This window comes from Canis lupus, chromosome 3, assembly GCF_003254725.2.
Source record: "Canis lupus dingo isolate Sandy chromosome 3, ASM325472v2, whole genome shotgun sequence".
Lineage (NCBI taxonomy): Eukaryota > Metazoa > Chordata > Mammalia > Carnivora > Canidae > Canis > Canis lupus.
In genome coordinates, this window is record NC_064245.1 from 35,882,487 (window position 1) to 35,909,339 (window position 26,853).

Here is a 26,853-nt window from a genome sequence, read left to right on the forward strand (position 1 = left end):
AAGTTTCCCAAGGAGGCCAGTGAAATTCAAAATTATCCTTCGTAAAATCATGACAAGAAAGGAAGCCGACAGAGTCGCTAGAGCAACTATAGTCATTAAAGGCTAAGGAAAGGCATTTTTAGGCCACTGAAAGGTCATTATTTATTTAAAAGATTTTATTTATTCATAAGAGACCCAGAGAGAGAGGCAGAGACACAGGCAGAGGAAGAGGGAGAGGCAGGCTCCACGCAGGGAGCCGGACGCGGGTCTCAATCCAAGGTCTCCAGGATCAGGCCCCAGGCCCAAAGCGGAGCTAAACCACTGAGCCACCGGGGCTGCCCATGAAAATTCATTATTAATGGTAATGTTATACAGTTATGTATAGAGAACCTTGAGCCTCTAAACCTGCCTCTATTTGTGTGGGACTCTAACCCATCATTTTGAAAATACTCAAAATCTTAAGAAACAAAATCTATTTTTTTAACCAGGTTTAAATGATATTCGTGGGTCAATAGCTTAGAGTTCAACTGGTCATAGATCAATCTCTCAGCAGCAAAGAGAAAGACTTCAAAGGTGGTTATTAGGGCCTATATAAGGGTCTGGTGGGAGTCAGTGGATGGAAAAAAATTATTAGGAAACATCAAGAGTAAGGGGTGAAATGGCTAAACTGATCTAATAGGATTCTTGCTGAAGACAAACCAGGCCAATCAGACACTATCTGGTATATGATGCAAGATGAGAAACTTGATTAGATATTAAGGGCTATCGGACATGGAGAATAAGATACTCTTGTTACACCATATTAGCAGGGTTCTAGCTGAGGAGTTTACAAGGAAGTGTAGAGATGGTATTTGGAGAAATTCCAAGATCATGACTAATGTTTGGTGAAGCAAAATCTTTGTCACTACCTAGGGGATAACAGATAACTAATCTACAATAGAGGCAAGAAAGAGTTTATCTGAAATAAAGAATATCCCTTAAGATGTCTTTTAGTATTACCATGCTCTGTGTTTAAAGTCAATGGAAAAAAAAAGTCAATGGAAAACCACAAGAATCCAATCCAATCAACACTAGAGGTGGTCCAGACTCTTCAGGATTGAAGGTTTGGGTCTCACAGCCAGATAAAGAACCACAACCCAATGATATTCTTGCTGAGGCATAAGAAATACAGAACAGGTGGTAGAAAAGTATACATATAAATCACAGCTTCAACCTAATGATGAGTTAGAGAAAGGACTGTAATTGTCAGGAGTATTTCCTCATTATTTTGCTGTGAATGTGTGTAAATATACATATCTTAAGCAATTATTTTTCTATATCCTCTTATTTCTTTATCATGCCATATAGATATGTTTACTTTATATCATATAATTATTATTAATTAGTACATAATAGAATAGTACATCATACTATTCTTCACAGGATATAAAAATCAGTTAAGGACTTTCCCTTCTCTTCTGAGGAAGAGGTTAGGTTGTTTTCAGTTATATGTAGCATAAATATATCATGGTAGGCAGAATTACAACCTCACTATTGTCTTTATTTGAAGATAAAGTTTGTTTGAAGGTGATACATAGGTGTCAACCTGACAAGGCATTGAAATAATGATTAATTTTGTATGTCAGCTTGACTGGACTAAGGGTATTGCATTATTTGGTAAGCATTTCTGAGTGTGACTGTGAGGGTGTCTGAAAGGGATTACCATCTGGGCCAGTAGACTTAATAAAGGAGACCTTCCTCACCAATGTGTGAAGGCATTATCTACTTTTTAAAAAGTTTTTATTTAAATTCCAGTTAGTTAACATATATTGTAATATGAGTTTCAGGTGTACAATACAGTGATTCAGTACTTCCATACAACAGCTGGTACTCATCACAAGTGGACTCCTTAATCTCCATGACCTATTTAACCCATTCTCCCACTCATCTCCTCTCTGGTATTATCTATTTTTAAAAAATGTTTTATTTTATTTTCATTTTAATTAGGCTGCATGCCCAACATGGGGCTTGAACCCACAACCCTGAGATTAAGAGCCGCATGTTCTACCAACCAAGCCAGCCAGGCACCCCTGTTTTTATTTACTTTGAATACAAAACCCAGCTGCAACAAAAGTGAGAGAAAAAGTAAATTTCTATGTCTCTTCCTTAGTTGGATGTTTATCTTTTCCTGCCCTAAAACAACAGTGCTCCTGGCTCTCAGGCTTTGAAGCCTGGAACTTACACCGGTGGCCTGTTTCTTTTCAAATATTTCATCTAAGACTAGAATTATACCATCAGCTCTCTTGGTTTTCAGGCCTCAGAGTCAGACTGAATTATATTTCAGGTTTTCCTGATTCTCCAGCTTGCAGACGGCAGATAGTGGGACTTCGGGTCTCCATAATCTCTTGATCCCATTCCTAGAATAAACTTTTTTGTATGTGTGTATGTACATATGTATATATGTATATTTGTATCTTCTATTGATTCTGTTATTAAGGAGAACCCTGACTTATATAGCTCCTATTACTGTAAATACTCCTATAGGAGCATAATTTTATTTTTATTTTTTTAACAATTAGCCATTAATTTCACCTAATTTTCAGTCAATATTTTCACCCAACTATATTGTAAAAATTTTTTCTTAAATTTTACTTCTTTGAATTGGGGTCCAAATAAGGCCTACATGTTGCTATTGTTTGTCTCTTTTAAGTCCATAGGTTCTTGTTACATCTTTTCCTTTTTTTCTTAATGGTTTTTGTTGTTGAAGAAATTGGTTTTGCCTAAATAGTTCCCCACAGTCTAGATTTTTAGAAAAATTATATATATATATATATATATATATATATATATATATGCAGAAAAAATATAATGAACCTCTCATGGACTTCTCCAATTTTAGTAGTTATTAACTCACACACACATATACACACACACACATAATACATACACATATAGGTATACATCCAAATCCATATAGATACAGACATTTGTATATAAAATACATCAATTCAAATTAATACTATAATACTACAATTCAACCTTGGACCATATGAATTTTACTTTACTTGAAAATCACAATTGTCGGTTGCTCAATCCCAACAGTCTCAGAATAGCAAACTAAGCATTACTACCAATACTTTTTTCTCTGTTTTGATGGGGAAAGCAGTTCTTTGGTTCTTAGAGTGTGTCCCAATGAAGATGTATGATTACATTTTAACATCACTTGGTTACTTCTGTGTATATTTATACCACCAGCTGGATATACATTTATTTAGGTTCACTTATTTAATTTTTCTTTCACTTTTTGGGATTGTTTTTTCTTTCAAATTTTACTTTGTTATGTGAAATATTTACAATATTCCAAAATCAAGTCTACAAGATACATTCAAAGCTGCCATCTCTAGGCTTTTTTCCATGCCATTCACTCCCTCTCCATAGATAAAGAATTTATTTAATGATTTAGGTTTATACTATTTAGAGAGGATATATAGGCAGATAGGCATGAATTCTTATTTCTTTCTTTTGGGCTACATCTTTGATGATTAGCTAATAGGCTTCTTTTACAAGGCTGAGCTCCTGGGTCTGTTGCCTCTTGCTGTGCCCTGGGGATAGTAACTCTTTAAGAACTATTTTTTTCTGTTGGTTACATACTTGTGGGACCCATGACAATAAGTCTTCCTGACCACCAGAGCCAGGCCAGGTAGAGATGTCCCCTGGCAACAGTTGCAAATATCAGGGACCCAGATATATATCTTTGCAAAGATATAAGCTTCCTCCTGAGAAATACAGTGAGCCAAAATGAGGGAGAGGAAAAGCACAAAAATTGTGTCCACTGGCTTCTGTGCCCTAAAATTACTTCATAGGCACTAGATCTGTGCCAAACTGGAAGTTTGCTTCTCAGAGCAATGTTTCTGGATGAGCAAATAGGCCTCTTTGACAGAAACATCGGCTGGGTGGAGAGGTCAATGTACTGTCTGCACAATGCACTGGGGTGGTAAGTTGCTAAGAATCATCCTTTGATTTTTTCTTGTCCTATGCAACCAGGAATTTATCCTCTCTGGCCCCTAGAGTCAGGCTTTCAAGGGCTGTTCCCTGAGTGGTAGCTGAAAAAAATCAGGGCACCAGAAGCGTATAAGGGCTCCATATCATGAGATGCTTATGCTCTGGAGCACAGCAAAGGAGAGCATGAATATGGTGCCAGCTGACTCTAGTGAGGCAGAGGAAAAGTGTAAAATAGCATTTATACACAAAAAAAGATGGTACTTTTTTGGAGCAAAGCAGGGAGAGAGTAAAGATGGTACCCCAAATCAAGAGTGAGGCAGAGTGGTGTATAGAGATGTCACATAGAGAGGAAAAAAAGATGGTGGCCACCAGGTACAGCAAGATAGAAGGAGAGTGTGAAGATAGTGTCTGCCATTATCTGTCCCCAGAAAATGTTCCAGCAGGCTTAGTTTTGTGGTTTAAATTAGATGCCTCTGGCTCTGACCAATGCTTTAATACAGAAAAAATAGCCTCTTTAACCTAGAGTCAAACACAATTAGCTGTCTCTGAGCTGGGCCCCAGAATGATCCTGAGTGCATGGACACTTTAAGAGCTACTTTTCAGATTGCTGCAGTCATGGTGCTTGTTCACTTAGGTGTAGGTCTTAAATATTGGGATGCCAAATGTAAGAGGTTCAAACCCTTTACTCTTCAGGGAGAAGCTCCCTTCTGATTGTGAGTCACCACGCAAACTGTGGGGTTTATGAGATTGTGTCTCAGCCCCTTCAACCCAATTCAACGTGGCTTTCTTCTTGTTTGCCCAATGTATAGCTGTTGTTTAAACATCCTTTATGTTTTATTTTTCAGAGGAAATTATTCCATATGTAACTATAGATTTGGTGTGTTCATGGGAGTAAGTGAGTATGGGATCCTCTTACTTTGCCATATTTTTTTAAAGATTTTATTTATTTACTCATGAGAGACACAGAGAGAGAGAGAGAGAGAGAGAGAGGCAGAGACACAGGCAGAGGGAGAAGCAGGCTCCATGCAGGGAACCTGACGTGGGAATCTATCCTGGATCTCCAAGATCACGCCCTGGGCCAAAGGCAGCACTAAACCGCTGGGCCACCGGGCTGCCCTTACTTTGCCATCTTAAGTTGGAATCTGTCTTTGCTTCCTATAAATGGTTGATTAGGAGCATCTAATGAATACTATATTTTACTTATCTTTGAAAAAACACTTTGTATACTGAACTATTAGTGTTCTGTTTACTACCTAAAATTGAGCCATTAGTGTTTTTAAATCTAATCAGATTAAAAAGACAGCTCCACTTTTAGGAAGAAGATGGCAGTATAGTAGGAGGACTCTAAGCTTACCTCGTCCCACAAATACAACTGGATAACTGTTAAATCTTTCTAAATACCTCCAGAAACTGACCTGAAGACTAGCAGAACAAAGTCCACAACTAAAGGTAGAGAAGAGGCCGCATCAAAGAAATAGTGCAGAGACAGAGAAAAAAAGATCATGATCATTGTGGTGGGGAGGGAGCTGTGGTCACAGAGAAAGGTGAGAAACAGACTAGCAATAGGGGAGTAGAAGGGGAAGATGATTCCCTATAGTAATTGGCTTAGAAAATGAGAGGACTAAATTTTGTGAGTTCCTACAACCAGAGGGCTTAAACCTTGAGTGTTAAAGTCTTCAGGATTTCAGTAACAGCCCAGAAACCATTGCACCACTTTTAGAGAGAAGGTAGAGCAAACAACCCACAGACATGCAGCAGAGACAGTGATCTAACGAGGAACACTTGGAACACACTGCGAGGTTATTTGCTCATCTAAGAGCATGTCTCAGAAAAGAAGCATTCACAAAAAGACCTGTCTGTAAACAAGGGAATTGGCCAGTTCCATCTTTTTTTTTTTTTTTTTTTTTTTTTTTTTTTTTTTTTTTTTTTTTTATTTTATTTTTTTATTTTTTTATTTTTTCCATTTGGCACATTCTTTTTTTTTTTTTTTTTATTGGTGTTCAATTTACTAACATACAGAATAACACCCAGTGCCCGTCACCCATTCACTCCCACCCCCCGCCCTCCTCCAGTTCCATCTTCCACCACTTCCCCTCAGCATAAGTACAGGGCCACCTGTGGGATGCAGCTCAGCACCCACACATACAAACTAATTTCCTTACACCAAGACTTGCTCCCCCAACTCCAATGGAACCAGTTATGCTTGTCTCAGTCACAGAACAGCAGGACCCCTCCTCCAGAAGACCAGCCCAAACTGCCAAGACTGTGTCTCCTGACTCTGGAATTTTGCAGGATCTTGGTTCAGGCAGCAGTGATGACAGGTGTCATCTCACAAGCAGACCAGAGCACATTTAGAAAAAAAAAAAGACTCAAATAAACAAACTAACATTACACCTAAAGGAGTGAGAAAAAGAACAATAATTAAAAATCTAAAACCAGCAGAAAAAGGGAAAGAACAAAGATTAGAGCAGAGATAAATAATATAGAAATCAAAAAAATAAAACATTACAGAAGACCAATGAGACTGGGAGTTTATTCTTTAATAAAAATCAATAACATTGATAAACTTCTATCCAGATTTATCAGGCAAAGAAGAAAAAATACTCAAAAAGATAAAATCACAAATGAAAGAGGAGGAAATGACAACCAACACCACAGGATACAAATAATTTCAAGAAAATATTATGAGAAACTATATACCAACAAATTGGACAACCAAGAACAAGTGGATACATTCCTAGAAATATAATCTACCAAAATTAAGACAGAAAGAATAGAAAATTTGAACAGACTAATTACTAGCAAAAAAATTGAATCAATAATAAAAAAACTCCCAGCAAACAAAAGTCCAGGACTAGATGGCTTCACAGATGATTTGTATCAAAATGTAAAGAGTTAATACCTATTCTCAAACTATTAAAAAATAGAAAAGGAAGGAAAACTTCCAAATTCATACTATGAGGCCAGCATTATCATGCTAGAAAATCAGATAAAGACACCACTTGGGGTACCTGGGTGACTCAACAGTTGAGTGTCTGCATTTGGCTCAGGTTGTGATCCAGGGGTCCTGGGATCTAGTCTTGCATCAGGCTCCCCACAGGCAGCCTGCTTCCCCCTCTGTCTAGGTCTCTGCCTGTCTCTCTGTGTCTCTCATGAATAAATAAATAAAATCTTTTTTTTAAACGACACCACTAAAAGAGGCCAATATCATTGATGAATATAGATGCAAAAATCCTCAACAAAATACTACGAAAACAAATCCAACAATACATTTTTTAAAAAACCATTCACTGCTATTAAGTGGGATTTATTTCTGAATTGCAAGTGTGGTTCAATATTTCCAAATCAATCAGTGTGATACATAACATCAATAACAGAAATGATAGGGATCATATGATCATCATTTCAATAGATGAAGAAAAAATGGACGAAGTACAGCATCTATTCATTATAAAAACCCTCAACAAAGTGGGTTTAGAAGGATCATATGTTAACATAATAAAGGCCATATATTAAAATTCCACAGCTAACAACATTCTTAGTAGGGAAAAACAGAGAGCTTTCCCTCTAAGGTCAGGAACAAGACAAATATGTTTATTCTCACTACTTTTTATTCAACATAGTACTGAAAGTCCTAGCCACAGCAATCAGAAAACAAAACAAAACAAAATAGAAATACAAGGAATCCAGATCAATAAGGAGAAAGTAAAAGTTTCACTATTTGTAGAAGACATAATAATACTATGTATGGAAAGCCCAAAGACTTAACAAAAAAAAAAAAAACCTGTTAGAAATGACCAACAAATTCAGTCAGATTGCAGGATACACAATCCATGTACACCAACAATGAAGCAGCAGAAAGAGAAATTAAGGAATCAATCCAATTTACAAATGCACCAAAAACAATAAGATACCTAGGAATAAAGCTAACCAAAGAAGTGAAACTCTGAAGAGGTATACTCTGAAAACTATAAAACACTGATGAAAGACATTGAAGAGGACACAAAGAAATGGACAGACATTCCATGCTCATGGATTGGAGGAACAAATATTGTTAAACTATTTATAATACCCGAAGCAATTTACACATTTAACACAATATTTATCAAAATACGACCAGCGTTTCTCACAGAACTAGAACAAAGAATTCTAAAATTCGTATGGAATCACAAAAGAATGTGAATAACCAAAGCATTCTTGAAAAAGAAAAGCATAGCTGGGAGCATCATAATTCCAGACTTCAAGTTATATTTCAAAGCTGCAGTAATCAAAATGTTATGGCACTGGCATGAATTCCTGATGTAAAAGAAACAACAGCAATTCAAGTTGACTCAGAAAATACATAATCTGAAGAACCTTGTCACAGCTCCACAATATATTGCCAATTTACTGGCTCTCTAAGAGTCTTCAAAAGAGTCTTCTATTATTCTATCAATCCAGCTACTTCAGAATGGCTTGGAACATGGTGAATGAATGAATTTCATGAGCATGGCCCACTGCAACATTTTCCTTCCTAGAAGAAAGTTTTTCTTGATCCAAAACAAGATAGTGCATTTGTAAGAATACCGGTTATAGCACTGGTTGAAACTTTGCATGCAGGAAAAGCAAATACATATCCAGAGAAAGTGTGTATACCAGTAAAGAAAAAAAAATGCTGTCCTTTCCATGATAGAAGCTATCTAATGCTGTCAATCTGCTACCAGGTAGTTTTCCTCAGGAAAATGTGTCACATTAGAAACTTAGTGTTGCTACCTGTAGCTGGAAAATTGGGCACTTACCTTTCGTAAGTGAAAGTCAATGTTTTGGCCACAGTAATATTCTCCATTTCTGCCACTATGGCCATTTTGTTCATAAGTCCATTTTTAATAACCAGGGTAGATGGGGAAAGGGACTAACTGGTATTTACATATTCAATCCATTTGATTACTGAAATCTGCCTCTAATGTGGTCACATTTTGGTATACATTTACATAGGATAGAAATGCATTCATGATACTGACTCATTGAGAGAGGTTCATCTACATACATCTTCTCCAAATTTTGCACCAATTTTCTACACATATTTCTTCCAAATCCCTAATAATCAAGCCATTCCATTAGCCACAATCTGGTATATAATCACACTGGACATTTGTCCTTACAAGGAGAATGTTCAAGTACACTGCTCAAGGTTCTGCCCCTGGAATAATTTTCATCCACCACTCCTCAACAGAGATGTCTGAGATATGGGCTATAGTAACACAGCTCTCCACATTTGGGCTGTATCTGCATGTATTGCAGAAGTATCTATAAACCAGTCCTGCACCCTTTAATCCTTCATCAACTGGTTAAAGAAATTTCTCCATACTTCCTTAGGTGTGAGTTGGGAGAAAAAAGGCCCTGCAACAGGATTGAGGACCATGGGCATTTGGGCTACTTCTCCATGTAATTGCCTGTGCCTTCAAGGAAAATATATGACCTTTAATTCATGATGTAGTATTTCAGGAGCTTCCCCAATTTGTGATTTGGTGAGTAACATAACATCCAGTTTATGATGGACAACTCTTGTCATATGGTAGCTATGTGACCCATAGTCACACATTCACTTTCTGCTATGCCCACTAACAGGCCAAGGGTTTCTCCTAAGTAGAATAAGTAACTATGGATGAAGGCAGGCTTTAATCCAAAATCCTAAAAGCTTTCTTTGTGATACGTCTAAAGGGACTGACAAACTAAAAATCTCTATCTGCCAATAAAACCTTCAGAATGGTTGTGTCTGCTAAAATCGTATAGCAAAATTGGAAGAGCTTGCACAGCAGGCAGGACCTGTTCCAGATACTTCTCTTGTTCTGGGTACAAGTCAAACCTAGCAGTTTTTTTTTGGTCATTGGACAAATGGACTAGAATAACACACTCAAAGGGGGGAATATATTGTAACCCAAATCCAAAAAGAACCACTATATAATGAATGCATCTTTTTCTTGGCTGTAGGGAAGACCAAATGCTAAATTCATCTTTAAACTTAAAAATATATCAGTACAACACCCACACCACTGCACTTCTAAAAACTTCATTGAGGGGCACCTGGGTGGCTTAGTCAGTTAAGCATCTGCCTTTGGCTCAGCTCATGATCCCAGGGTCCTAGAATCAAGTCCCACATTGGGCTCCTGCATGGAGCCTGCTTCTCCCTCTCCCTCTTCCTGCTATTCCCCCTGTTTGTACTCTCTTTCTCTGTCAAATATATAAATGGAATCTTTAAAAAAATAAAATAAAACTTCATTGAGGTAGAAGGTGTCTGAATTTTAGTGGGATTTATTCTGTACCCCTCACACACAAGTGTCTTACCAATAAGTGTAGAGAAATTGCAATTCCTGTTACATAGGTTCTACCAGTATATTATCATTAATGTAATTGACAAGTGTAGTTATTTTGGAAGAGAAAAGTGTTCAAGATTCTTGAAAAACAAAAATGATACATGGGTCTCTGAAGTTCATATACAACTTCTGCATGATTCTGGATGTATATTTCAGGCCTTGCCAGCAGAAATAAAAATGCTTCGGGTGGGCTTTATGAACAAGTTTAACAAAAAAGGTATTTAGCAAATCATTAGCTCCATACAGTGCATCAGGGTACACGCAAGTTTGCTTAAGCAACAAAACAATATATGTTTTAGCAAGTTCCGTTGGAGTTACCACCTGGTTAAGCATGCAATAATCTAGTATCTTTCTCCAAGATACCATTTGCCTTCTAAACAGGACAAATAGGAGTTCTAAGTGAAGATTGCTGTCAATCATCACCTCTGTATCTTTCAAATTCTTCATGGTGGCACGAATATCTTCAATTCTCCCAGGTATGTGGTATTACTTTTGATTTACTGTTTTCCAAGTTATAGAGCATTCTAATAGATTGTGTTTGGCACTACCCACCATAATATCCCTTACTCCACAGGTAAGGGCACTAATATGGGGATTGAGATAGCTGTTAAGTATTTCTATTCCAATTATACTTTCTAGAACTGGGGAAATAACCATAGGATACGTTCAGAGAGGCAGCAGCTCCATTGTGAGACTGACCTGAGGTAAAACACCATTGATATCCTAACCTCCATACATCTTTATTTTTTTATTTTTTAAAAGATTTTATTTATTTATTTATTCGAGAAACAGATAGAGAGAGAGGCAGAGACACAGGCAGAGGGAGAAGCAGGCTCCATGCAGGAAGCTAGACATGGAACTCGATCCCTGGTCTCCAGGATCTCACCCTGGGCTGAAGGCAGCGCTAAACTGCTGAACCACCTGGGCTGCCTTCCATACATCTTTAATATGACTGGAAGGGAAATGACATTTTGGTTTTCTTGGAAACAATTTTAGTTCAGAGCCAGTGTATATAATCCTCAATACTCTTTTTTTAAATTTTATTTTACTTAAATTAAATAACATATAGTGTATTATTTGTTTCAGAGGTAGAGATCAGAGATTCATCAGTTGTATATAATACTCAGTTCTCATTATATCAATTGCCCTCCTTAATGCCCATTTCCCAAATACCTCACCACTCCCACCTCCCCTCCAAACCCTCAGTTTGTATCTCATGAGTCTCATGATTTATCTCCTTCTCTGATTTTGTCTCATTTTACATTCCCTTTGATCCTCTATGATCCTCTGTTTTGTTTCTTAAATCCCACACGTGGGTGAAATCATATGATAATTGTCTTTTCTCTGGTTGACTTATTTCACTTAGCATAATACCCTCTAGTTCGATCCATATCATTGTACATGGTTAGATTTCATTTTTGATGGCTGAGTAATATTGCATTGTGTATATATACCATATGTTCTTTCTCTGTTGATGGACATCTCAACTCTTCCCATACTTTGGCTATTGTGGACATTGCTGCTATAAATATTGGCATGCAGGTGTTCCTTTAGATCACTATATTTGTATCCTTTGGATCAATACGAGTGTTATAATTGTTGTATCATAGGGTAACTCTATTTTTAACTTTTTGAGGAACTTCCATACTGTTATCCAGAGTGGTTGCACCAGATTGTATACTCATCAGCAGTAGAAGAGGGTTCCCCTTTATCTATTGCTGACATTTGTTGTTTCCTGACTTGTTAATTTTAGCCATTCTGACTGGTGTGAGATGGTATCTCTTTGTAGTTTTGATTTGGGTTTCCGTGATGCTGAATGATGTTGAGCATTTTTCATGTGTCTTTTGTCTATTTGTATGTCTTCCTTGGAAAAATGTCTGTTCATGTCTTCTGTCAATTTCTTAACTTATTTGGTTTTTGGGTGTTGAGTCTGATAAATTCCTTATAGATAATCCCTAAATATTCTAAATATATTTTTCCCACAATGCACCATTACTCTGGTAAAAGACAGTAGCTACTTTAGGGAAGGCTAGAAGAAAGATTAACAGAGTAGGAGGGGCAAGATGGCGGAAGAGTAGGGTCCCCAAGTCACCTGTCCCCACCAAATTACCTAGATAACCTTCAAATCATCCTGAAAATCTACTAATTCGGCCTGAGATTTAAAGAGAGACCAGCTGGAACGTTACAGTGAGAAGAGTTCACGCTATCAATGTAGGAAGACGGGAAGAAAGAAATAAAAAAAACAAAAGGCATCTAAGGGGGAGGGGCCCCGCGAGGAGCCGGGCTAAGGCCGGGTTGAGTGTCCCAGGACAGGAGAGCCCCGTCCCGGGGCAGGAGCTGCACCGACCTTTCCGGGCGGAAAGGGGCTCGCAGGGAGTTGGAGCAGGACCCCAGGAGGGCAGGGATGCCCTCAGGCTACCGGGGACAGTAACAGAGAGGGCCCCGAGCTCCCTAAAGGGCTACAGCGCTCACGGCGGGACCCGGAGCATCTCGGAGGGGCGGAGGGGCTCGGGCCGAAGCTCCCCGGAGGGGGCTGCACAGCCGGGAGCGCGAATCCAACAGCGCAGGTTCCGGAGCACAGGGCGCCGGGAAAACAGCCCAGGATCGACCTGCCCCCAGGACAGGCAGAGGCCGGGAGGGCCCAGGACAGCAAGGACACTCCTGCCCGGAGCTGAGCAGATCAGCGGCCCCGCCCGCGGAGCATCCAGGCCCTGCAGACCAAGAGCTCTGTAGTTACTGTGGGAGCTGATTCCAGGGCTCCAGAGCTGGCCGCCGCCACTGTGGTTGCTCCTCTTGGGGCCTCACGGGGTAAACAACCCCCACTGAGCCCTGCACCAGGCAAGGGGCAGAGGAGCTCCCCAAAGTGCTAACACCTGAAAATCAGCACAACAGGCGCCTCCCCAAGAAGACCGCTAGACAGACAAGTTCCAGGGGAAGTCAAGGGACTTAAAGTATACAGAATAAAAAAATACTCCCCCGATGCTTTTTTTTTTCTTTTTTTTTCTTTTTCTTTTTGATTTCTGTATGCTTCCCCCACCCGTTTTTCCTTTTTCCTTTCTTTTTCTTTCTCTTTTTCTTCTCATTTTTTCTTCCTTTTTTCTTTTTTCTTTTTCTCTTTTCTTTCCTTCTTTCTCTCCTCTCCTTTTCTCCTTTCCCAATACAACTTGTTTTTGGTCACTCTGCACTGATCAAAATGACTAGAAGGAAAACCTCACCTCAAAAGAAAGAATCAGAAACAGTGCTCTCTCCCACAGAGTTACAAAACCTGGATTACAATTCAATGTCAGAAAGCCAATTCAGAAGCAATATTATACAGCTACTGGTGGCTCTAGAAAAAAGAATAAAGGACTCAAGAGACTTCATGACTGCAGAATTTAGATCCAATCAGGAAGAAATTAAAAATCAATTGAATGAGATGCAATCCAAACTAGAAGTCCTAATGACGAGGGTTAACGAGGTGGAAGAACGAGTGAGTGACATAGAAGACAAGTTGATGGCAAAGAGGGAAGCTGAGTAAAAAAGAGACAAACAATTAAAAGACCATGAAGATAGATTAAGGGAAATAAATGACAGCCTGGGGAAGAAAAACCTACGTTTAATTGGGGTTCCTGAGGGCGCAGAAAAGGACAGAGGGCCAGAATATTTATTTGAACAAATCATAGCTGAAAACTTTCCTAATCTGGGAAGGGAAACAGGCATTCAGATCCAGGAAATAGAGAGATCCCCCCCTAAAATCAATAAAAACCGTTCAACACCTCGGCATCTAATAGTGAAGCTTGCAAATTCCAAAGATAAAGAGAAGATCCTTAAAGCAGCAAGAGACAAGACATCCCTGACTTTTATGGGGAAGAGTATTAGGGTAACAGTAGACCTCTCCACAGAGACCTGGCAGGCCAGAAAGGGCTGGCAGGATATATTCAGGGTCCTAAATGAGAAGAACATGTAACCAAGAATACTTTATCCAGCAAGGCTCTCAATCAGAATGGAAGGAGAGATAAAGATCTTCCAGGACAGGCAGCAACTGAAAGATTATGTGACCTCCAAACCAGCTCTGCAAGAAATTTTAAGGGGGACTCTTAAAATTCTTCTTTAAGAAGAAGTCCAGTGGAACAATCCACAAAAACAAGGACTGAATAGATATCATGATGACACTAAACTCCTATCTTTCAATAGTAACTCTGAAAGTGAACGGGATTAATGACCCCATCAAAAGGCGCAGGGTTTCAGACTGGATAAAAAAGCAGGACCCATCTATTTGCTGTCTACAAGAGACTCATTTTAGACAGAAGGACACCTACAGCCTGAAAATAAAAGGTTGGAGAACCATTTACCATTCAAATGGTCCTCAAAGAAAGCAGGGGTAGCCATCCTTATATCAGATAAACTAAAATTTACCCCGAAGACTGTAGTGAGAGATGAAGAGGGACACTATCTCATACTTAAAGGATCTATCCAACAAGAGGACTTAACAATCCTCAATATATATGCCCCGAATGTGGGAGCTGCCAAATATTTAAACCAATTAATAACCAAAGTGAAGAAATACTTCGATAATAATACACTTATACTTGGTGACTTCAATCTAGCGCTTTCTATACTCGATAGGTCTTCTAAACACAACATCTCCAAAGAAACGAAAGCTTTAAATGATACACTGGACCAGATGGATTTCACAGATATCTACAAAACTTTACATCCAACTCAACTGAATACCCATTCTTCTCAAGTGCACATGGAACTTCTTCCAGAATAGACCACATACTGGGTCACAAATCGGGTCTCAACTGATACCAAAAGATTGGGATCATCTCCTGCATATTCTCAGACCATAATGCCTTGAAATTAGAACTAAATCACAACAAGAAGTTTGGAAGGACCTCAACACGTGGAGGTTAAGGACCATCCTGCTAAAAGATGAAAGGGTCAACCAGGAAATTAAGGAAGAATTAAAAAGATTCATGGAAACTAATGAGAATGAAGATACAACCGTTCACAATCTTTGGGATGCAGCAAAAGCAGTCCTGAGAGGGAAATATACTGCAATACAAGCATCCTTCCAAAAACTGGAAAAAACTCAAATACTAAAGCTAACCTTACACCTAAAGGAGCTAGAGAAAAAACAGAAAATAGATCCTACACCCAGCAGAAGAGAGTTAATAAATATTCAAGCAGAACTCAATGAAATTGAGACCAGAAGAACTGTGGAACAGATCAACAAAACCAGTAGTTGGTTCCTTGAAAGAATTAATAAGATAGATAAACCATTAGCCAGCCTTATTAAAAAGAAGAGAGAGAGAACTCAAATTAATAAAATCATGAAAGAGAAAGGAGAGATTACTACCAACACCAAGGAAATACAAACGATTTTAAAAACATATTATAGGGATCCCTGGGTGGTGCAGCGGTTTGGTGCCTGCCTTTGGCCCAGGGTGCGATCCTGGAGACCTGGGATCGAATCCCATGTAGGGCTCCTGGTGCATGGAGCCGGCTTCTCCCTCTGCCTGTGTCTCTGCCCCCACCCCGTCTCTGTGACTATCATAAATAAATAAAAATTAAAAAAAGGAAAATAAAAACATATTATAAACAGCTATAAACCAATAAATTAGGCAATCTAGAAGAAATGGACGCACTTCTGTAAAGCCACAAACTACTAAAACTGGAACAGGAAGAAATAGAAAACCTGAACAGGTCAATAACCAGGGAGGAAATTCAAGCAATCATCAAACACCTCCCAAGACACAAAAGTCCAGGGTCAGATGGCTTCCCTGGGGAATTCTGTCAAATGTTTAAAGAAGAAACCACACCTATTCTACTAAAGCTGTTTGGAAAGACAGAAAGAGATGGAGTACTTCCAAATTTGTTCTATGAGTCCAGCATCACCTTATTTCCAAAACCAGACAGAGGCCCCACCAAAAAGGAGAATTGTAGACCAATATCCCTGAAGAACATGGATGCAAAAATTCTCAACAAGATACTAGCCAATAGGATCCAACAGTACATTAAGAAAATTATTCACCATGACCAAGTAGGATTTATTTCTGGGACACAAGGCTGTTACAACACTCGTAAAACAATCAATGTGATTCATCATATCAGCAAGAGAAAAACCAAGAACCATATGATCCTCTCATTAGATGCAGAGAAAGCATTTGACAAAATACAGCATCCATTCCTGATGAAAACTCTTCAGAGTGTAGGGATAGAGGGAATATTCCTCAACATCTTAAAAGCCATCTACGAAAAGCCCACAGCAAATATCATTCTCAATGGGGAAGCACTTGGGAGCCTTTCCCGTAAGATCAGGAACAAGACAGGGATGTCCACTCTTACCACTGCTATTCAAGATAGTACTGGAAGGCCTAGTCTCAGCAATCAGACAACAAAAAGACATTAAAGGCATTCAAATTGGCAAAGAAGAAGTCAAAATCTCCCTCTTCACCTATGACATGATACTTTACATAGAAAACCCAAAAGCCTCCACCCCAAGATTGCTGGAACTCATACAGCAATTTAGGCAACGTGGTAGGATACAAAAGCAATGTCCAGAAGTCAGTGGCATTTCTATACACTAACAATGAGACTGAAGAAAGAGAAATTAAGGAGTCAATCCCATTGACAATTGCACCCAAAAGCATAAGATACTTATGCTTGGAATAAATGTAACCAAAGAAGTAAAGGATCTATATCCTAAAAACTATAGAACACTTCTGAAAGAAACTGAGGTAGCCACAAAGAGATGGAAAAATATTCCATGCTCATGGATTGGCAGAATTAATATTGTGAAAATGTCAATGTTACCCAGGGCAATTTACACGTTTTATGCAATCCCTATCAAAATACCATGGACTTTCTTCAGAGAGTTAGAACAAATTATTTTAAGATTTGTGTGGAATCAGAAAAGACCCCGAATAGCCAGGGGAATTAAAAAAAAAAACATGGCTGGGGGCATCACAATGCCAGATTTCAAGGTGTACTACAAAGCTGTGGTCATCAACACAGTGTGGTACTGGCACAAAAACAGACACATAGATCAATGGAACAGAATAGAGAACCCAGAAGTGGACCCCGAACTTTATGGTCAACTAATATTCAATAAAGGAGGAAAGACTATCCATTGGAAGAAAGACAGTCTCTTCAATAATTGGTGCTGGGAAAATTGGACATCCACATGCAGAAGAATGAAACTAGACCACTCTCTTGCACCATACACAAATATAAACTAAAAATGGATGAAAGATCTATATGTGAGACAAGATTCCATGAAAATCCTAGAGGAGAACACAGGCAACACCCTTTTTGAACTCGGCCACAGTAACTTCTTGCAAGATACATCCACGAAGGCAAAAGAAACAAAATCAAAAGTGAACTATTGGGACTTCATCAAGATAAGAAGCTATTGCACAGCAGAGGATCCAGTCAACAAAACTGAAAGACAACCTACAAAATGGGGGAAGATATTTGCAAATGGCGTATCAGATAAAGGGCTAGTTTCCAAGATCTATAAAGAACTCATTAAACTCAACAGCAAAGAAACCAACAATCCAATCATGAAATGGGCAAAAGACATGAAGAGAAATCTCACAGAGGAAGACATAGACATGGCCAACAACCACATGAGAAAATGCTCCGCATCGCTTGCCATCAGGGAAATACAAATCAAAACCACAATGAGATACCACCTCAGACCAGAGAGAATGGGGAAAATTAACAAGGCAGGAAACCACAAATGTTGGAGAGGATGTGGAGAAAAGGGAACCCTCTTACACTGTTGGTGGGAATGTGAACTGGTGCAGCCACTCTGGAAAACTCTGTGGGGGTTCCATAAAGAGTTAAAAATAGACCTGCTCTACGACCCAGGAATTGCACTGTTGGGGATTTGCCCCAAAGATACAGATGCAATGAAACGCCGGGACACCTGCACCCCAATGTTTACAGCAGCAATGGCCACAATAGCCAAACTGTGGAAGGAACCTCGGTGTCCATCGAAAGATGAATGGATCAAGAAGATGTGGTCTATATATACAATGGGATTTTACTCAGCCATTAGAAACGACAAATACCCACCATTTGCTTCAACGTGGATGGAACTGGAGGGTATTATGCTGAGTGAAGTAAGTCAATCAGAGAAGGACAAACATTATATGTTCTCATTCATTTGGGGAATATAAATAATAATGAAAGGGAATAGAAGGGAAGGGAGAAGACATGTGTGAGAAATATCAGAAAGGGAGACAGAACATAAAGACTCCTAACTCTGGGAAATGTACTAGGGTTGGTGGAAGGGGAAGAGGGCGGGGGTAGGGGTGAAAGGGTGATGGGCACTGAGGGGGGCACTTGACGGGATGAGCACTGGGTGTTATTCTGTATGTTGGTAAATTGAACACCAATAAAAAATAAATTTATTAAAAGAAGATGTGGTTTATGTATACAATGGAATATTACTCAGCCATGAGAAATGACAAATACCCACCATTTGCTTCATCGTGAATGGAACTGGAGGGTATTATGCTGAGTGAAGTAAGTCAATCGGAGAAGGACAAACATTATATGTTCTCATTCATTTGGGGAATATAAATAATAGTGAAAGGGAATATAAGGGAAGGGAGAAGAAATGTGTGGGAAATATCAGAAAGGGAGATAGAACATAAAGACTCCTAACTCTGGGAAATGAACTAGGGGTGGTGGAAGGGGAGGAGGGCGAGGGGTGGGGGTTAATGGGTGCCGGGCACTGAGGGTGGCACTTGACGGGATGAGCACTGGGTGTTATTCTGTAAGTTGGCAAATTGAACACCAATAAAAAATAAATTTATTTTAAAAAAAAGATTAACAGTATGTATTTTTAGTGTGTGGTTGTGTCATTTCTCAAAGGGACCTGGCCTCCTCTTCTTTGAAGGGAATCTTGGTCTATAAACTCACTCAAGTTAAGACTTGACTGAGCGGAAGTGAGAAATATGTTCATAGCTCAAGTTAGATTTTTGTCACTTAACCTGGATCTTGCCTGCTTATACAAATCAAGTAAGAGTTAAGTAGACTCCTTTTTGTCTTTTGGAAACACCACGATTGATTAGCCAAAGTCAACATTCTGCACAAGTCCCAGTTTTCAGGATGATGCTTTAACTTTGCTGGGCCCATTAGAGCACTACACCAACAAGGCTTTTGGCACATGAGTAAAGTGACTTGGTTTCTTCTACTTCAGGATCCAGTTATTCCCATTGCTTTTGATTTCTCACTTTAGTCCATGGTTTCCACTGTAAGAGTCTGGCTTACAGAGAACAGAAATCATTGAGTCTTTCAAAGATTGCTAAGGATCCATTCATAATAAATTTCTTCATGAATTAATGAAAGGTGTGCCTTGTGGACACTCCCAGTATGAACAAATAGGTCTCAATGACAAATCCACATTTACATTCCAATATCTGTTAGGTTTTGAATCCCTTACTCTACATTAAACTAAGAGAAATGGAATATTTTCATTTCAATTATGGTAGGCTATCTTTGATCATTGTTTCAGCCAATTGTCTCAACAAACTGTTAGATCCCTTTATCACTGTTTGGTGGCTCATAAAAATGAACTCAGTCTTATGAAGCTTTATCTTTGTTCCACAATTATCAAACACCCTAAATAACTATTCCCACTCATATTTTCCAGATTTCTGCTTATATAATACATAAAACTCAAGTACCTCTTTTGGAGTGTAGTGTAAATCCTCATGGAACATAATTTGTACCTACCTTCAGGGGCCTGCTGGGGCTTAAATCTAGTCATAGATGGCAGTTACCTTAAGAGAAGCTATTACTGTTTTCTCAAGCAATGCAAGATTAATCTCTAAGATGCAGATTGAAAGGCTGATATTAATGTGGATAGGGAGGGTGCTACAACTTGATGTGAGGATATTCTTGGCAGTGGGATTCAGGAAGCCTCATTTACTGGGGGTTAGGAAACTACATCCATTGGTAAAGAAGACATAGCAGAATTTAAGGACTCATTGTCCCCACCTTCATGAAGATAATCCCACATATCCTCATCTGGATTTATAAAGCTTCTTGTTTTCACAATTAATGCCCTCACTTTAACAGTGAACACACTTGCACCTTTGAAGTCCAACTTGTATTGAAATTTAGTAAGTTTTAGTTAAATTATCAACAATTTTAGCCCTGACATGATGAGGCACACCTCAAGTCATTGATACAAACTTTGTACTAGTAAGTTGAATACCTGATTTAATCTTTTTCTTACACCATTTTATCCAGCCACATTAAGAAGAACCAATAAACATATTCCTTAGTTTTCCAAAAGTGTTCAAAAACATCATATATAGAGTTCCATAGCTCCTTGTTTCTTAGAAGTGGTTGATTATAATAATACAATGTATATTGCTATAAACAGCACAGACCATTGTCTAATAGAAATACCCAGAAATAATGTTTCACTAGGTAATTGGGCTTCACTTAGCCTAATAAAGTTAAAAAATAATATTAGCCATCACAAGTCCACTCCTTGTCAACTTCACTCCTATGAACATCACCTTAAACCAATTAAAATAAAGACAATAATGAGGTCATAATTTTAAATAAAGACAATAATGAGGTCATAATTCTCCCTAACATGATATATATAATGCATACAGTCAAAATCACACTATCTTTTTTTCCCCAGAAAAGAAGATAAAGCCCTGGAATGATGTTTACTTTTCTCCTTGATGTAAAATAGCAAATAGTATGATGTAAGATTAACAATAATTAAATGCTAGGATATAAATTCAATACATCTTATGTTACATGACAAGGGAATTAGAGCATAGAAAATTTGATTAATATATGTATATATACAGGCAAACATATCCATAACAAACTGAGGAAGAGATACTCATGACAATTACATATCCCATTTCTGTAGCAGGTCACATATTTTATCTGGATTTATAACCACCTGCTTTTACTACCTATTTTGTATTTTCTCACCTCAATAGCAACCCATCTTACTTAGATCATGGGCATTCCAAGAGAAACCCTAAGGGATGTTATGTATTTCAGACATATTCTTCATTACCTCCTTTATAGTTTCCCAATTTTAATTAGCTAGTGACAGAGATTCTTTTCAAACCAAACATTAATTAGTAGTGGGAGATATAGGCTTCCAGTTATCAAATGAATGAATCATGAGGATAAAAGATACAGCATAAGAAACGTACTCATTGAAACCATAATAGCATTGTACAGTGACAGTAACTATACTTGTGGTGAGCAAAACAAAACGTATAAACTTATCAGAGCACTATGTTGCATACTTGAAATTAATACAACATTGTGTGCCAACTAGATTCAAATAGTTAAAAAATAGTCTCCTATATATTCTCCTAGGCCCATCTTTGTACTCCCTTGTATGATCTTTAGCAAGAACCCTAACTCAGTTTTGCAAGGGACTTTCATCCTCCATGTCTGATTATCAACAATATCTAATCAGGTTTCTCATTTTCCAATTGCCATAGGTAATGTCTGATGAACCTGGCCGCTCTCCAGCAAGAATCCTATTAGAACAATTTGACCAGAATCTCCCTTGTCCTTGCTGGTTTTTCTTAGTAATATCCCATTTAAAAAAAAGATTTTATTTATTTATTTGAAAGAAAGTGAGCAAGAGAGAGCATGAGCAGGGAGAGGGATGGAGGAAGAGAGAGAAGCAGACTCCTCACTGAGCAGGGAGCCTGACACTGGGCTCAATCCTAGGACCCTGGGACCATTACCTGAACCAAAAGCAGACACTGAGCCAACCAGGTGCCCCAGTAATATCCTATCATAAGACCCACTGGACACTGGTATAAAAAACTTACCTGCACATGCTGTATTTAGAATCCAACACAGTTTGGGGCACATGGGTAGCTGAATCAGTTGAGTGTCTGACTCTTGGTTTCAGCTCAGGTTGTGATCTCATGGGTCATGGAATTGAGCCCTGCATCAGGTTCCACACTTAGCAGGGAGTTTGCTTGAAGATTTTCTCTGTCTGCCCACCCCACCCCCCTGCTCTCTCTCTCAAATAAATGAATAAATCTTAAGAAAAATTCAGCAGGTTTTTTTCTTCCAAATTGTTATTTAAATTCTAGTTAGTTAACATATAATATAATATTTTTTCAGGAATAGAATTAAATTATTCATCACCTACATGTAATACCCAGTGCTCATCATAACAAGTGCCCTCCTTAATACCCACCACATATTTAGTCCATGCCCCACCTACTTCCCTCAGTACAGTTCTACAATGACATTTCCCCCTTATTGTAATAGTCCTTTAAAAAAATATTTTTTACTGCTTTAACTAATGAGCAGTTCTGCTTTTTATTATTATCATGGTGCCAACTAAAATAGGATCGGATTTATCAGTGGACACTGGACCCCTCAACCAGAATCCTAAGTGTGCCTCTTTGAAATTTTTGTCTTTACTCCTGTCAGATTGATTATGGATTCATTAGTAAGTCTGATTCCTAAACCACTGCCACAAAAGTCCCTTGAGCTGAGAGGAGCATTTTCCGTAGATTTTTTATTTTACTCTAGAAGGTAGGTTAGAATGCTAGAAAAAGAGAGGCTGAGTAAGAGTGATAGGTTTCTGTTTTTAAGAAGCTCGATTATAATTCCAGGTAAGCACAGGTTGAGTTAGAGATGAAAGAAAGCACCATTGCATAAAAAGTTGGGTTAGAGTCCTTGGCAATCAGAAGCTGAGTTAAAAGGCCAACTTTTATAAATATAAAAATACCATTAGTTAAAAGATGGGAACTTCTCAGTGGATTGAAAATCCTCTCTTGAATACCTGCTGAATTGTGCTCCACAAACTCTACTTCCCTTATCATGGACATGATTTTACTAAAAAATGTCAAGGTTCTTGTTAAGGAAATAAAAATCTCCCCAGATCAGTTCCTTAAAGATCTCCCTTCTCATCACAGCTGTTCTTTCTTTCTCCTTTCACTGCTTTGGATCTTTCTCTAAGTCCTTTGTTCTATCTCTCTTCATGATCCTACATTATTCATCCTTCTATCCACCCTGCCAAATTTTTCCCTTCCCATTTCAGCCCCTCTGCTCCCTATGTTAACTTGAACTTTAGGTCCTTATCATCCATCAAAGGCTCTCAAGACACTAAAGGACTTCCAAAATTTATCACCTGAGTCTGAATAAAGAATAAAAAACTATCTGGAAACAGAACCGGATCTCTATTCACTTGGATTTTGAAGACATCCAGATAGCTGCTAGATGTTTCCTTGGTCAGTGGCCTAAAATTTAATCCATAGCCTCCATCAAATTACATGTCAATGCATAAGAAAATACTGATATTCTCATGGAGTGCCTGGGTAGCTCAGTTGGTTAAGCATCTGACTTTGGCTAAGGTCATGATCTCAGGGTCCCAGGATGATCCCTACATTAGGCTCTGCACTCAATGGGGAGTCATCTTTTCCCTCTCCCTCTGCCCTGCCCCCTACTCATGCACACTCCCCCCTCTCTCTCAAATAAATACATAAAATTTTTAAAACAAAAAAATATTGATATTCTCAAAATTGGTAAACAGGTAACTTAATTTTCCTTTTTCCAGAAACGCAATCAGATAAAAATATGAAGTGGTGATAAACCAGGGAGATTTTATTTCTCTATTTTACTGACCCATGGCTAAAATTTTAGGATCCTTTTTACATTTGTATATTTTTGTTAACTATGTATGTATTTATGTACATGTGAACTGTTTTTAATATTAAGTGTTTTTCTTTTAATTTGATGGAAATTTCCTCTCATTAAATTACTGACAGCTAGCACTATGCAGCGAATACCTCATATTAACAGAGGATTCAGCCAATTCCTTTTTTTTGGTATATTTTTTATTAGAGTTCGATTTGCCAATATATACTATAACAACAAGTTCTCATCCCATCAAGTGCTCCCCTCAGTGCCCATCACCCAGTCACCCCAACCACTCACCCACCACCCCTTTCACTACCCCTTGTTCATTTTCCAGAATTAGGAGTCTCTCATGTTCTGTCAACCTCTCTGATATTTCCCACAAATTTTCTCTCCTTTTCCCTATAATCCGTTTCATTATTTTTTATATTCCCCATATGAATGAAACCATATAATGTTTGTCCTTCTCCAACTGACTTACTCACTCAGCATAATACCCTCCAATTCCATCCATGTTGTAGCAAATGGTGTGTATTTGTTGCTTCTAATAGCTGAGTAATATTCCATTGTATATATAGACCACATCTTCTTTATCCATTTATCTTTCAATGGACAAGGCTCCTTTAACAGTTTCACTATTGTGGACATTGCAGCTATACATATTGGGGTGCAGGTGTCTTGGTTTATCGGTGACTCTGTATCTTTGGGGTAAGTCCCCAGCAGTGCAATTGCTGGATCGTAGGGTAGCTCTATTTTTAACTGTTTGAGGAATCTCAACAAAGTTTTCCAGAGTGGCTGTACCAGTTCTCATTCCCATCAACAGTACAAAAGGGTACCCCTTTCTCCACATTGTCTCCAACATTTGTTGTTTCCTGTCTTGTTAATGTTCCCCATTCTCACTGGTGTGAGGTGGTATCTCATGTGGTTTTGATTTGTATTTCCCTGATGACAAGTGATGTGGCGCATTTTCTCTTCTGCTTGTTGGCCATGTCTATGTCTTCTTGGGTAAAATTCCCGTTCATGTCTTTTGCCCATTTCATGATTGGATTGTTTGATTATATGCTGTTGCATTTAATAAGTTATTCATAGATCTTGGATTCTAGCCCTTTATCTGACAGGTCATTTCAAATATCTTCTCCCATTTAGTAGGTAGTCTTTTACTTTTGTTGACTGTTTCTTTTGCTGTGCAGAAGCTTTTTATTTTGATGAAGTCCCAATAATTCATTTTTGCTTTTCCTTCCCTTGCCTTCATAGATGTATCTTGCAAGAAGTTGCTATGGCCAAGTTCAAAAAGGGTGTTGCCTGTGTTCTCCTCTAGGATTTTGATGGATTCTTGTCTCACATTTAGATCTTTCATCCATTTTGAATCTATCTTTGTGTATGGTGTAAGAGAATGGTCTAGTTTCATTCTTCTGCACGTGGTTGTCCAATTTTCCCAGCACCATTTATTGAAGAGACTGTCTTTTTTTCCAGTGGATAGTCTTTCCTGCTTTGTCAAATATAGTTGACCATAGAGTTCAGAGCCCATTTCTGGATTCTCTATTGTCTGTTTTTGTGCCAGTACCACACTGTCTTGATGATCACAGCTTTGTAGTACAACCTGAAATCTGGCATTGTGATGCCCCCAGCTATGGTTTTCTTTTCTTTTCTTTTTATTTTTTTTTTCTTTATGATAGTCACACAGAGAGAGAGAGAGAGAGAGAGAGAGAGAGACAGAGACACAGGCAGAGGGAGAAGCAGGCTCCATGCACCGGGAGCCCAACGTGGGATTCGATCCTGGGTCTCCAGGATCGCGCCCTGGGCCAAAGGCAGGCGCCAAACCACTGCGCCACCCAGGGATCCCAGGTTTTCTTTTAAATATTCCCCTGGCTATTGGCGGTCTTTTCTGATTCCACACAAATCTTGAGATGATTTGTTCCAACTCTCTGATGAAAGTTCATGGTATTTTGATAGGGATTGCATTAAATGTGTCAATTGCCCTGGGTAACATTGACATGTTCACCATATTAATTCTTCCAATCCATGAGCATGGAATATTTTTCCATCTCTTTGTGTCTTCCTCAATTTCTTTCAGAAGTGTTCTGTAGTTTTTAGGATATAGATCCTTTACCTCTTTGGTTAGGTTTATTCCTAGGTATCCTATCCTTTTTGGTGCAATTGTAAATGGAATTGACTCCTTAATTACTTTGTCTCATTGTTAGTGTATAGAAATGCCACTGATTCTGGGCATTGATTTTGTATCCTGCCACACTGCTGAATTGCTGTATGAGTTCTAGCAATCTTGGGGTGGAGTCTTTTGGGTTTTCTATGTACAGTATCATGTCATCTGCAAAGAGGGAGAGTTTAACTTCTTCTTTGCTAATTTGAATGCCTTTTATTTCTTTTGTTGCCCTGATTGCTGAGGCTAGGACTTCTAGCACTATGTTGAATAGCAGTGGTGAGAGTGGACATCCCTGTCATGTTCCTGATCTTAGGGGAAAGGTTCCCAGGGTTTCCCCACTGAGAATGATATTTGCTGTGGGCTTTTTGCAGATGGCTTTTAAGATGTTGAGGAATGTTCCCTCTATCCCTACACTCTGAAGAGTTTTGAGCAGGAATGGATGCTGTATTTTGTCAAATGCTTTCTCTGCGTCTCTTGAGAGGATCATATGATCCTTGTTTTTTCTTTTGCTGATATGATGAATCACATTGATTGTTTTACAAGTGTTGAACCAGCCTTGCATCCCGGGGATAAATCCCACTTGGTCATGGTGAATAATCTTCTTAATGTACTTGTGGAATCCTATTGGGTAGTATCTTGTTGGGAATTTTTGCAGCTGTTTTCATCAGGGATATTGGTCTATAATTCTGCTTTTTGGTGATGTCTTCATCTGGTTTTGGAATTAAG